At 53.2% G+C, this 12,957-nt stretch overlaps 1 pseudogene across 1 annotated transcript; it reads left to right on the plus strand.

Annotated features, from left to right (window-relative positions):
* The first annotated feature begins 11,634 nt into the window (after positions 1-11,634).
* LOC309800429 (phosphoethanolamine/phosphocholine phosphatase-like) lies at positions 11,635-12,680 on the plus strand (annotated as a pseudogene). Its single transcript has one exon. The product of its transcript is annotated as a phosphoethanolamine/phosphocholine phosphatase-like (transcript).
* The last annotated feature ends 277 nt before the right edge of the window (positions 12,681-12,957 follow it).

Raw genomic sequence — 12,957 nt, forward strand, 5'->3', positions numbered from 1 at the left:
GTCCGAACTAAGGCCCAACACTGTCCCTAACTAAAGCCTTGACACTACTCCTAAGTCAAGGGCTTTAGTTAGGTCCTGTTTCAGCACCTTTTTTAGGAATAGCATCAGAACCTTTGTTAGGTATCGTGTCAGGGCCTACGTTAGGAGTACTGTCAGGGCCTTAGTTAGGTACAGTGTCAGGGGCTGAGTTAGGAGTACGGTGAAGTCCTTGGTGAGGACAGTGTCAGGGCCTTAGTTAGGACTATTCAGGTCCTTAGTTAGGGACAGAGTTAGGGCTTCAGGTAGGCTAATTATTACTTACTTAATAAGTAAGCCTTGTTAGGTATCAGGTCAGGGCCTAAGTTAGGAGTACTGTCAGGGTCTTAGTTAGGGACAGTGTGAGGGCCTTGGTTAGGACTAGCATCTGAGCCTTTGTTAGGGACAGTGTCAGGGTCTTAGGACTAACGTCAGGACCTTCTGTTAGGTACACTGTCAGGGCCTGAGTTAGGATTAGTGTTAGGGCCTTTGTTAGGGACAGTATCAGGCCCTGACGTTCGACCAGCATCTAGGCCTTAGTTAGGGACAGCGTCAAGGCCTTGGGAGTAAGTCAGGGCCTGAGTTACGCACAGCATCAGGCCTTTATTTGGCATAAGAGGCTCGACTTTAGCTAAAGACAGGGTTACGTTTAGGTATAGGTATAGTGTCAGGAAATGACCTGGGGATAGTGTGAATACCACAGTTACTGAGAGTATCAGGTCCTTGTTTAGAACCAGTGTCGGGTTCAGGTAGGGATCGCCTGGGAGCCTGTCTTAGGGAGAGTGACAGGGCCTGAGTGAGGCCTAGCATCAGGCCCTTAGCTAGGGACACTCTCAGGGCATGACTTAGGAGCAGCATTGGGGCCTTTGTAGGATGAGCAGTAGGGTCTTAGTTAAAGACATGATCAGGGCCTGAGTTAGGAGTACGTTCAGGGCCTTAGGTAGGGACAGTGTCAGGACCTGAGATAGGATTAGTGTGAAGGTTTTAGTTAGGGCCAGTGTCAGGGCCTGATTTAGCAGTAGTCAGGGCCTTAGTTAGGGACAGCATTAGGACTTCAGGTAGGATAAGAGGCAGGACATTAGCTACGGACTGAGTCAGGTTACAGGCTAGGCATGACGTCAGGAAATGAGCGAGGGATAGTTTGAAGGCCTTAGTTATTCAGATCATCAGGACCTTATTTAGGACCTGCGTCAGGGCCTTATCTAGGGACAGTGTCCACGCAAGGCTGAGGAGTAGCACCAGTACTTCTGTAAGATCAGCATCAGGGTCTTTGTTAAAGACATTATCAGGACCTCTGTTAGGGACAGCCTCAGGGCCTCTCTTAGGGACAGCATCAAGGCCTCACTTAGGGACAGTTTCAGGAACTTAGTAAGAGATTGGTCAGGATATAAGCTTAGGATAGTGTCAGGACTTTCGATATTGACAGCAACAGGGCCTTTATTAGGGACAGTGTCAGGGCCTGATTTAGGACTAGCATCAGTGCCTCTGTTAGGAACAGTGTCAGGGCCTGTTTTAGGTGTAGTATCAGGGCCTTATTTAGGGACAGTGTCAGGGCCTGAGTTAAGTGTAGCATCAGGGCCTTAGTTAGGAATAGTGACAAGGGCTTAGTTAGGGTTACCATCAGTGCCTTCGTTAGGTATCGTGTCAGGGCCTGAGTTAGTAGTAGTGTCAGGGCCTCAGTTAGGGAAAGTGTCAGGGCCTGAATTATTAGTAGTGTCAAGGCCTTCGTTAAGGACAGTGTCAGGGCCTGAGTTAGGTGTAGCATCAGGGCCTTAGTTAGGAGTAGTGTCAAGGGCTTAGTTAGGGTCAGTGTCAGGGCCTTAGTTAGGATTAGCATCAGAGCCTTCGTTAGGTACCATGTCAGAGCCTTCGTTAGGTACCGTGTCAGCGCCTTTGTTTTGGACAGTGTCAGGGCCTTGGTTAGAACTAGCGTCAGAGCCTTTGTTAGTTATAATGTCAGGGCAGAGTTAGGAGTAGTGTCAGGGCCTTAGTTAGGAACACTGTCATGGCCTGAGGTAGGTGTAGTGTCAGGGCCTTAGGTAGAGACAGTATCAGGGCCTGAGTTAGTGGTAGTGTCCAGGCCTTAGTTAAGGACAGTGTCAGAGCCTTAGGTACGATTAGCATCAGAGCCTTTGTTAGGTATCGTGTTAGGGCCTGAAGTAGGAGTCGCACAAGGCCCTTCATTGGGGACAATGTTAGGGCCTGAGTTAAGAGTGGCATCAGTGCCTTTGTTAGGAACAGTGTCAGGGCCTTAGTTAGGACTAGCATCAGAGCCTTTGTTAGGAATCGTTTGAGGGCCTGAGTTAGGAGTAGTGTCAGTGCCTTAGTTAGGGACAGTGTCAGTGCCTTAGTTAGGAACAGCATCAGAGCCTTTTTTAGGTATCGTGTCATGGCCTGAGTTATTAGTAATGTCAGGCCTTACTTAGGGACAGTGTCATTGCCTTGGTTAGGACTAGCATCAGAGCCTTTGTTAGGGACAGTGTCAGGGTCTTAATTAGGACTGGGGTCAGGGCCTTCTGTTAGGTAGTGTCAGGGACTGAGTTAGCCATAGTGCTAGGTCCTTAGATAGGGACAGTATCAGGTCCTGACTTTGCACCAGCATCTAGGCCTTAGTTTGGGACAGTGTCAGGGCCTTGGTTAGGAGTAGTTTGAAGGCTTTAGTTAGGGCCAGTGTCAGGGCCTGAGTTAGGAGTAGTCAGTGACTTAGTTAGGGACAGCATTAGGGCTTCAGTTAGGATAAGAGGCAGGACATTATCTACAGATTGAGTCAGGTTATGGGCTACGGAAAATGTTAGGAAATGAGTGAGGGATAGTTTGAAGGCCTTAGTTATTCAGAGCATCAGGGCCTTATTTAGGACCAGCGTCAGGGCCTTATCTAGGGAAAGTGTCAGGCCAGGCTTAGGAGCAGCACAATTGCCTCTGTAGGATGAGCATCAGGGTCTTTGTTAAAGACATTCTCAGGGCCTGTGTTAGGGACAGCCTCAGGGCCTCACTTAGGGACAGCGTCAAGGCTTGCATCAGGAGAGTTCTAGGACGTTATTAAGACATTTGTTAGAATATATTCTCAGGATAGTGTCAGGACTTTAGATATTGACGGCAGCAGGGCCGTAGTTAGGGTCAGTGTCAGGGCCTTAGGACTAGCATCAGAGCCTTCAAAGGAATCGTGTGAGGGCCTGAGTTACGAATAGTGTCAGTGCTTTAGTTAGGGCCAGTGTCAGGGCCTGAGTTAGGTGTAGTGTCAGGGCCTTAGTTAGGGCCAGTGTCAGGGCCTTAGTTAGGACTAGTGTCAGAGCCTGAGTTAGGAGTAGTGTCAGGGCCTTAGGACTAGCGTCAGGGCCTTCTGTTACGTACAGTGTTAGAACCTGAGTTAGGAATAGTGTTAGGGCCTTAGTTAGGAACAGTATCAAGCCCTGACCTACGAGAAGCATCTAGGCCTTAATTAAGGACAGTGTCATGGACTTGGGACTAAATTCAGGGCCTGAGTTAGGCGCAGCATCAGGGTTTTAGTTATCATCAGAGGGAGGACATTAGCTAGTGACAGGGTCAGGTTAACATCTAGGGATCATGTCACGACGTTAGTTACTGAGAGTACCAGGGCCATTTTTAGAACCAATGTCAGGGCTTCAGGTAGGGACAGCGTGAGAGCCTGACTTAGGGAGAGTGACAGGGCTTGAGTAAGGCCTAGCATCAGGCCCTTAGCTGGGGACACTGTCAGGTCATGACTTTGGAGCAGCATCAGGGCCTTTGTAGGATCAGTATTAGGGTCTTAGTTAAAGACATGTTCAGGTCCTGAGTTAGGAGTAGGTTCAGAGCCTTAGTTACGGAGAGTGTCAGGGCCTTAGTTAGGCGTAGCATCAGAGCCTTTGTTAGGTATCGTGTCAGGGCCTGAGTTAGGACTAGTCAGGGCCTTAGTTAGGGACAGCATTAGGGCTTCAGGTAGGATCAGAGGCAGGACATTAGCTATGGATCGAGTCAGGTTAAGGGCTAGGGATAATGTCAGTAAATGAGCAAGGGATAGTTTGAGGGCTTTAGTTACTCAGAGCATCAGGGCCTTATTTAGAAGCAGCGTCAGGGCCTTATCTAGGGACAGTGTCCGGGAAAGGCTTAGGAGCAGCACAATTGCCTCTGTGGGATCAGCATCAGGGTGTTGGTTAAAGATATTATCGGGGTGTCTGTTACGGACAGCCTCGGGGCCTCACTTAGAGACAGCGTCAAGGTTCACTTAGGGAGAGTTTCAGGACTTCAGTAAGAGATGGGTCAGGATATAAGCTTAGGATTGTGTCAGGATATAGATATTGACAGCAGCAAGTCTTTATATAGGGACAGTGTCAGGGCCTGAGATAGGAGTAGCATCGGTGCTTTTGTTAGGTTAGAGTTAGGGTTAGGGTTAGGGTTAGGGTTAGGGTTATGGATAGAGGTTTTGGGTTAGAGGTTTAGGGTTAGGCTTAGGGTTAGCGTTAGTGTTAGTTATGGGTAGGGTTAGTTAGGGTTAGGGTTGGGGTAGGGTTAGGTTTAGGGTTAGGGATTAAGGTTTAGGATTTAGGGTTAGGTTTAGGGTTTTAGGGTTTTAGGGTTCCAGGTTTTCAGAGTTAGGGTTTAGGGTTAGGGTCAGGGTCAGGGTCAAGACTAGGGTTTTGGGGTTAGGGTTTAGGGGTTACATTGAGGGTTAGGGTAAGAGGGTTGGCTTAGGGTTAGCATACGGGTGACGGTACAGGTTAGGGTATGGCTATGGCTTAGGCTTAGGGTATCTGTTAGGGTACAGGTTAGGCTTAGGTTACGGATTAGAGTTAGGATACAGGTTAGGGTACAGTTTAAGGTTAGGGCACGGGTTAGTGTTGGGGTATGGGTTAGGGTCAGGGTCAGGGTCGGGTTAGGGTTAGTGTTTAGTGTTTAGTGTTAGGGTTAGGGTTAGCGAACGGGTAAGGTTTATGGTAAAGGTGAGTGTTAGGGTAGCGTTACAGGTAGTTTTAGGGTTAGGGTTAGGGTTACGGGTTAGGGTTAGGGTTAGGGTTAGGGTTAGTGTTAGTGTTGGGTTAGGTTTAGGGTTAGGGTTAGGGGTTAGGGTCAGGTTCAGGGTTAGGGTTAGGTTAGGGTTAGGTTAGGGTTAGGGTATGGGTTTGCTTATGGTTTAGTTTTAGCCTACGGGTTAGGGTTAGTGTATGGGTTCGGTTAGGGTTTAGTTTTAGCGTACGGGTTAGGGTTAGGGTATGGGTTAGGTTATGGTATGCCTTAGTTTTAGGATTCGGCTATGGGTTAGGGTACGGCTACGGGTTAGGGTTAGGGTATGGGCTAGGGCTAGGGTGCAGTTTAGGGTGTGGAGCAAGGGTGTCCTGAAGGGAGTGGCTTGGGGTCAGGAGGCAGTGGAGACTGTGTTTCATGGGAGAGTCTTGCTCACCTGTGACATTTCGTTCTCGGGGCCAGCACGGCAGCGCGGATCCACCATCTGCCCATTTTTCTGTTCCTTCATCACTCACTCATTCCCTTGCTCATTCGTTCATTGACCCTCTCGATCCGTGACTTGAGTAATTACTAAGGGTGTACTGTCTGCAGCAAAACACAGGATGCAGAGGGCCCGAGAGATCTGGCCATCGGTAAGACTAAGGCCTGCTCAGCGCATCACTCATGGTGAGCCCGGGAGTGAACTGTGCACCAGGGCAGCACTCCACGGGGACGAGAAGACCATGCAACTGGGGTGCTGCCGCTTCCCGCCTCCTCTCCCTCAGGCTCCCTGGCCTTCCCGCGTCCCTGTGGCACAGCTCTGTGTTTGGTCACCCTTTGTGTGGTAGAGGCCTGGAGGAGATGGTCAGTGTCCTCATGGGAGGATCCTGCTGCCCACAGAGCACCTGGGACTCTGAATCCAAGTTCAGCAAGGGGAATACTCTGGAACTTTCTGACCCTCCAGGCACCAGAAGCCGGGGAGCTTGGCTGGGCTCCCGTACCCACTTCTTATGCAGTCTCCCTGGATCCCCCATCCCACCACAGTTAGGATCCAGAAGGTGCTTTGTGAGGCCCTTTCCAGTCTGGGCAGCACCAGGGCCCTGGGGCTCTTCCAGGCCCAGAGCATCTCTGAGTATGTTCCAGTGTAGTGAAAAATTGACAGTTTTCACACAGTGTAGAACAAGCCTGGCGGTTATTTATGGTTTGTGTTGTGTGTGATTTTTTATGGTCTTGGAGAGTCCTATCATTTTTTTTATGCATCAGCACATTTTCCCACAGCACGTGCTTGAGTCCACAGGCTCAGGGGGTATTCCTGGGTTCTCTGGTGAGGAAGGCCCAGTCAGACTGGAGGGGAGACTGACCACATCAAGGCCTGGTCCTTGTCAGGCAGAGGGCAGGAGAGAGTCCAGTTGAGGTAGGATTGAGGCTCATTCCAGGAGGGTCATCCTGACTGTGGTCTAAAGAGATGCTGCTGCTTCTGGGAATATTTTTTTCTAGAGGAGAAAAACAGAGATGTTGTATAGAGCATGACTTGGACTAACAGGCAAAGGCAAGTCCGTGCAGGCCTGCGAGAGGGGGATCATGTCTCCCAGATCTTCATGGACTGTAGACCCAGTACCTCTGCAATCAGCCCCAGGTGGAGCAGCATTAAGACATAGAAGAAGTGGACTTGGGTCAGACTGCAGCTTTGTGATTGTGCACAGAGACGGCTGACTGTTTCCCAACTCCAGGGTTCTAGAACTGGGGCCTCTGGAGGGCATAGGCATTCAGGAATATGGTGAAGTGCTTATGGAAGAGTAGATAGCAAAATGTAAGCCTCAGCCCACAGCAAGATACCATGCAAGATAACACAAGACCTCCTGTCATGAAGTAGCACAGACATGACCTGCAACTGACAGACTTGCTTCTCCCACGAGTGGCTGGGGCAGCGGAAGGCTCGGCTGAGGCAGCTGAGCAGGCTCGGTCTGTACCCCACGACTGGGCAGGGCAGAGCATGCTTGAGCCTTCAACTAGCCTCAGTGACAGATGCAGGGCCGTGACCATCTTTAGTTCCCAGGGACCATCTGCTGTCTCCTCGTTCTTGGGGAGGCTGAAAGAAAAACAAACTTTATGAAATTTCCTGAGCTTTTGTGTGTATGTGTGTGTATTATGTGAGTGTGCGCAAGCATGTGCATGTGTGTGCTCTCTGTGCACAGGTCTGTGTACATCCAAGTGCATGTGAGTGTGTTTATGTGCAGGCAGGCACATGTGTGTATGCACGTGTTTTTGCATGCGCAGCACGTGTGATTGTGTGCCTGTGTGTGACTGCAGTCCATCTTTTCATGTGTGTGTGTACATGTGTGTGAATGCCGGTATGCTTGGGCATGTACGTGCACATATGTGTGTACACATGCGTGCTGTGGGGGGTTGAGGAAGGCATGGAGTTGTTGCTTTCTGGTGCCGCCTTCCCCCACCCTCCCTTTTGCTGTTGCCTCAGCACTTTGTGGAAAGTGTAGAGACTCAAAAGGAGGACCACTGCCCGCTACCGTGAGTGATATGCCTGCTCATCCTCACGGTCATCCATCTGTCCAGTAAACATCCCTGAGCCTGTGCCATGTGCTGGGGCCTGGGGTCCACAGTGAAGCAGGCGCATGCTCTCAGCTCTGCTCAGCCCAGCCGGGCGCGGGGCAGAGAAGCTGCAGGCCAGGTGTGTCTGCGGAGGGAGAGGTTACCTCTGGCTGGTGGGTCAGCGGAGGTGGCAGCTGAGCTGAACTGAAGGAGCGGGATGGATGGAGCTCGCTCTAGAGGAGGGTGGGGGCAGGGGGCAGGGGAAGGGGCTGGGTGCCTGGCTCGCGGGGAGGACGCATCGCAGAGGGGCTGCAAGGGTGGCCAGACAGCTAGCTTTGACTTCGTTTTATAGACAGACAGAACAGTTTTGGAACGAGAGTGACAGGATCAGGCCCACACATTTCCTCTGGTGGCGGCTGAGGGGTTTGATGGCAGAAGAGAGGAGATGGGCCAAGGAACAGGGGTGACGGTGGGGGCTGTGCCTCTGCCAGGCTTCCAGCCTCTTTGTGGTGGTCCCTTGGGTCCACAAGGTTAGCACGCACCTTGTGTGAGGCCGGAATGGGGCTTCCTCTTCATTCCCTCTTTCCCAGAAGTAAACGCAACACAGTTTGGAGTTGGTGAGACTGAGGGGGCCATCTTGCAGGAAAGGCAAGCGTCAGTGTTGGCTGGGGTGCCTACCCGGGGTCAAGGGGGAACCCTTAGCCAGACCCGCAGACCCCAGGGAAGGACACGGTGTGCTCAGAGAGGCAGGGATGGTCAGGAGAGCCAGGTGTGCAGAGAAGGCTCGGCCAAGGGGGCCCTGGGGGCTCAGGCACTCAGGGAGTGAGGGGAGGGGTGGCCAGACAGCCGTGAATGAGGCCCAGGGGTCGACGGGGTCGTGCTGTGTGCAGGGTGGACACACAGGGCCCGAGGCTGTTCTGTAGGGAACGTCTCCCGGCTTCAGTGGGCTCTGGAAATTGTCTGCGGGTTGCCATGCCTCCTGGGGCTCTCCGGCCCAGGCCCTAGCCGGGAGCTGCCTGTCCATCCTACCCCGGCTCCACCTCCAGACTGCGCAAGGCTGGGCGGGCGGGATGGGCTCCTCGTGTCTCGGTTGCCATGACCTGTGACGTTTCCTTTCCAGTTTCCAGGTTCATTATAAGGATACATGTACAGTGTGTTGCGTTGTCTTGCGCCACCCGTCGGCTTAGGGAAGAACTGCCCTGGTAGGTCGGCCTGCAAGGTGTGCTGCTTCAGAGCCTCCATCTGACATACTCTTCCCTGCCCGAAATGCAAACACAGCACACACTCCCTGCCTGGTTTGGGAGTGATGACACCTCACCTCTCGCCCCTCCTGCCCTGTCCTGCCCACACTCCAACCTCAAGGACACTTCGGTTCCCAATCTGACTCCCGACCCCTCCAGCTGGCTGGGGACAGGCAGCCTCATGACACAGTGTGCACAAAGGTTTCTGGCCGGGCTGTGAGGATGGGGACCAGGTCCCGCCTGTGCCAATGAAGCAGGCGTCTCACCTGGATTTGTCTCCGGGCTCTTGAAGGTGGACTGAAGGTCAGACAGTCCAGAGGCCAAGGGCCCCAGAGGAGGGGGGTGTGGGCGCAGGTAGACCAGGAGCAGCTGCCCCTCTGGTCAGGAGAGTCCAACAACCCAGGGCTTTCTGGTTCCTGGGGGGAGGAGAGGGCAGAGGCAGTGGGGGCCCAAAGACAGGTCCTGCTTCACCTCTGGATGGAGCCACTCAGCTGAGCCCAGGTTTTGAGGCATTACAGTTAAAGGATGCAGGCTAGAGGGTCAGGGTTAGAGGGTCAGGTTAAATGGTCTGAGTCATGGTCAGGGTAAGGGTTAGGAGTTTACAGGTCAAGGTCGAGTATCTAGGGGCTAGGGGTTAGGAGCCTTAGGGTTTAGGATTAGAGATTAGGAGGTTAGGGTTAGGGAGTGAACAGTAGAGATTTGGGCGTTAGGGTTAGTGGGTTAGTGTTAAGCACAACTGGCCCACGGCCCCCCTAACCCCACACCTCTGAGTCCTGTAGGATGGACAGGACTTGCCCGGGGTCACTCACGAGTGGGGGTTCACCTGGGCCGCTGGTTATCTACCCCCGTCCTGGAACCTGAGAGCAGAAGAACGAAACGTCTGCTCGGGTCACTGACTGTTTCAAATCCAACTCAACCTCAGTCAATGGCTGTTAGGGCCTCAGAAGCCCACAGGGCTTCCTCTTACCATCTGAACTGGAGAGAGTAGTGCTGGCCCCACTTGGCCTGGGCAGCCCGGGTCCAGCAGAGGCCTGACTGAGCTCACTCCATGGTCATGTTATGAATTTATACAGAACTTGGTGCAGCGACTTACCAGCCCCCAGGTGCTGCCTCCTGAGGGCTGGTGGGGCCCTCCTGAGACTGCAGGCATCCTTTGTCCCATCTGAGTGGGCATCAATAGACATCAAGTCTCAGGACAGCCCTTGACCTCTGACCATCCAGGCAGTCATCTGTGGTCCTCCAGCTCAGGCCAGTCTGGTCCCTGTCAAGCCCCTGTGGCCAATTACTGAGCTGACTTTGTTGCTGGGCAATTGAACAGCTACCTGGGTAGCACAGACAGCCCTTTGGGATGTTTCAGTTACTAACATGCATGTGGTTGAGAGAAGGGCCTCCCCCTCACAGGCTCATAGCCTGCCAAGCGAGGTGATAACCGTCTAAACATTTGAGTGTGTCCCTGACACAACAACCATACGGCAGACCATGGCCTTGCAATCCTTTGGGCTTCCAGCTGTAACAAACTTTTGATATTCATACTCATTAAGAGTCAAAAGATACGGGAGCAACTGGGCCACCCAATGGACAGTTTCACACTGAGGCTGCATGGTCTTGGAGAGCCACGTGCACCCATGTGGTCTCTGAAAGCTGCCAATGATGGATTCCATGATACGGCATAATCCTTGAGCCACCCACTGCTTCATTGAGCAAGAATTTCCTAACCACCATAGCATTTAGTCTCTGCTCTTTGTAAAGGAGGGAGGAGACTGGATAAATGAGCAGTATTGTTCTTGGGGGATGGGTGAGTCACGTGGCCATGGGGCAGGTGTGACTCCTGGGCTCTTGCCACCAGAGACATCAAGGAGGGCTGTGCCTTTTGCAAGAGGAAGAGGTTCTTGCTGTTGTGGACGGACAGCAAGAGCACTGGATGGGTGGCTGCAGCCCCTGACCCTAAATCAGCCCCTTCCTTCCTTGGCCTTCAGATCCCACAGCTGTGCAGTGGGCCGTCAGTGGTGTGGAATCTGCCGCTTTCCCCAATCCAGCATCTGTTCTCATGCCAAAGTCCAGAACCTCAGCTTTCCTTTGGGAACTTCTTACCTGTTTCCAGTCCAAACAGTTCCAGAGGGCTGATGCTACGTTCCACCCACCTTGAAGATGGGCATATGATCCACATTTAGCCAATCCCATGTTCCATCCTATGGGTGCTCTGATGGGTTCAAGGATGATGCTATGATCCAAACCAGGTCAATGACGTTTATTTTATTTTTTGTCCTTACCGTGCACGCGGGATTTTAGTTCCCTGACCAAGGATCGAACATGTGCCCCTTACATTGGGAGCTCAGAGTCTTAACCACTGGACCACCAGGGAAGTCCTATCCCCTCATTTTCAAAACTGCTGTGGATTTAAAGCACACCAGATGGTTGTGATATGAGTGGCCTTTTCGGTATGACTTCTTTGACTTAGAATGTTTTCAGTGTTTATCCATGTTGTAACATGTATTATCAGTGTTTCATTCATTTTTTTTATTTTGGTTAAAAATACATAACATGGGGATGGGGGGCAAGTGGAGGGAACGGTCCAGATGCACACCATTCACAGACCCTCTGGACTGGAAGGACTCGTGAGAGCCGGAGCCCAGAAATCCAGGTATGGATAAGACGCAGCGTCCCCTCCAATTCCCGTGAGCGCCCCTTGCTCCATCCTGCGCCCAAATACCTCAGCTAGGCCCTCTCCCCACTCTTGACACTGCAGACTCAGCTGGGACAGACTTCCGCAGCCGCTGCTCCCCACCCTGCAGGAGAAGCTCAGAGGTCCTGTCCCCCTTTCCTCTGAGGGACTCTTTTTGGTGACCACAAAAGGATTTGGTCGCTCAGGACAAATCTGGTAGAGGACAGTGGGATGGGTGCGCCCGGCGTGCCACGCCTCCTCCTGACCTTCGACTTGGACGAGACTATCGTGGAAGAAAACAGCGACGACTCCGTCGTGTGCGTGCCGCGGCGGGCCAGTGGTTGCCTGAGAGCCTGCGTGCCACCTAGCGCGAGGGCTTCTACAACGAGTACATGCAGCACGTCTTCCATTACCTGGGCGAGCAGGGCGTGCGGCCGCGGGACTTGCGTGCCATCTACGAGGCCATCCCCCTGTCGCCCAGTACGGGCGAGCTGTTGCAGTTTGTGGCCAAGCAGGGAGCCTGCTTTGAGGTTATTCTCATCTCAGACGCCAACACCTTTGGCGTGGAGAGTGCGCTGCGCACCGCCGGCCACCACGGCCTGTTCTGCCACATCTTCAGCAACCCGTCGGGGCCCGACCCTTGGGGGCTGCTGGCGCTGTGGCCCTTCCACGCGCACAGATGCGCTCGCTGCCCCACCAATATGTGCCAGCACAAGGTGCTCAGCGACTATCTGCGCGAGCAGCCCCACGACGGCGTGGCCTTCGAGCACCTTTTCTACGTGAGCGACGGCGCCAACGACTTCTGCCCCATGGGGCTGCTGGCAGGCGGCGACGTGGCCTTCCCGCGCCGCCACTACCCCATGCACCGCCTTATGCAGGAGGCGCAGAAGGCCGAGCCCAGGTCCTTCTGCGCCAGGGTGGTGCCCTGGGAAACCTCCACCGAAGTGCGCCTACACCTGCATCAGGTGCTGAGGACGTGGCCTGCAGGGGCCACCCGGGCGGGGAGGGGCTGGGGCGGTGGGGGCCGGGAAAGAGAAAGCTAGTTTTATTATTCCCTTTCCCTTTCGTTTTGGTATATTCCTCCAGGATTTCCCGGAATCCCAGGTTGGTCCATTTGGGGACTGGAGGAGGGAGTTGGGAGCTGTCCCCATCTGTGCAGTTAACCGAGCTTAGCTGCCTCCCCCAGTTCCACTGCAAGCGAATTCTGGAGTCTGGCCGCAGCAGCGTGGCACGCATATCTGAGCAGGCAGCAGTGTTTCCACAAACCTTGTCCTCTCAGTTGGGAGGACGGAGTTCCCTGTCAGGGTAGAGAAAGAACATGTCCCGCCACGTTGTGGTTAACTGTTGCCTTGGGCTGCGTGGCCTCCCTCCTCTAGTCTTCTGTCCAGAGGACCTAGGCCCCTAAATGTACCCCCCTGACCTCCCCCGCACCGGACTCCCCACAGAGAGAGGTGCTCCCTGCCGACGTTCCCAGGCCTAGATCTTGCTTTACGTACTGTGACTCTACACTACACTCCTTGCCCCCCGCCCCGCCACCCTGTTAGCATCCCCACA

This window comes from Mesoplodon mirus (assembly GCF_964341445.2).
Source record: "Mesoplodon mirus genome assembly, chromosome: 1".
In the NCBI taxonomy this organism is placed as follows: Eukaryota; Metazoa; Chordata; class Mammalia; order Artiodactyla; family Ziphiidae; genus Mesoplodon; species Mesoplodon mirus.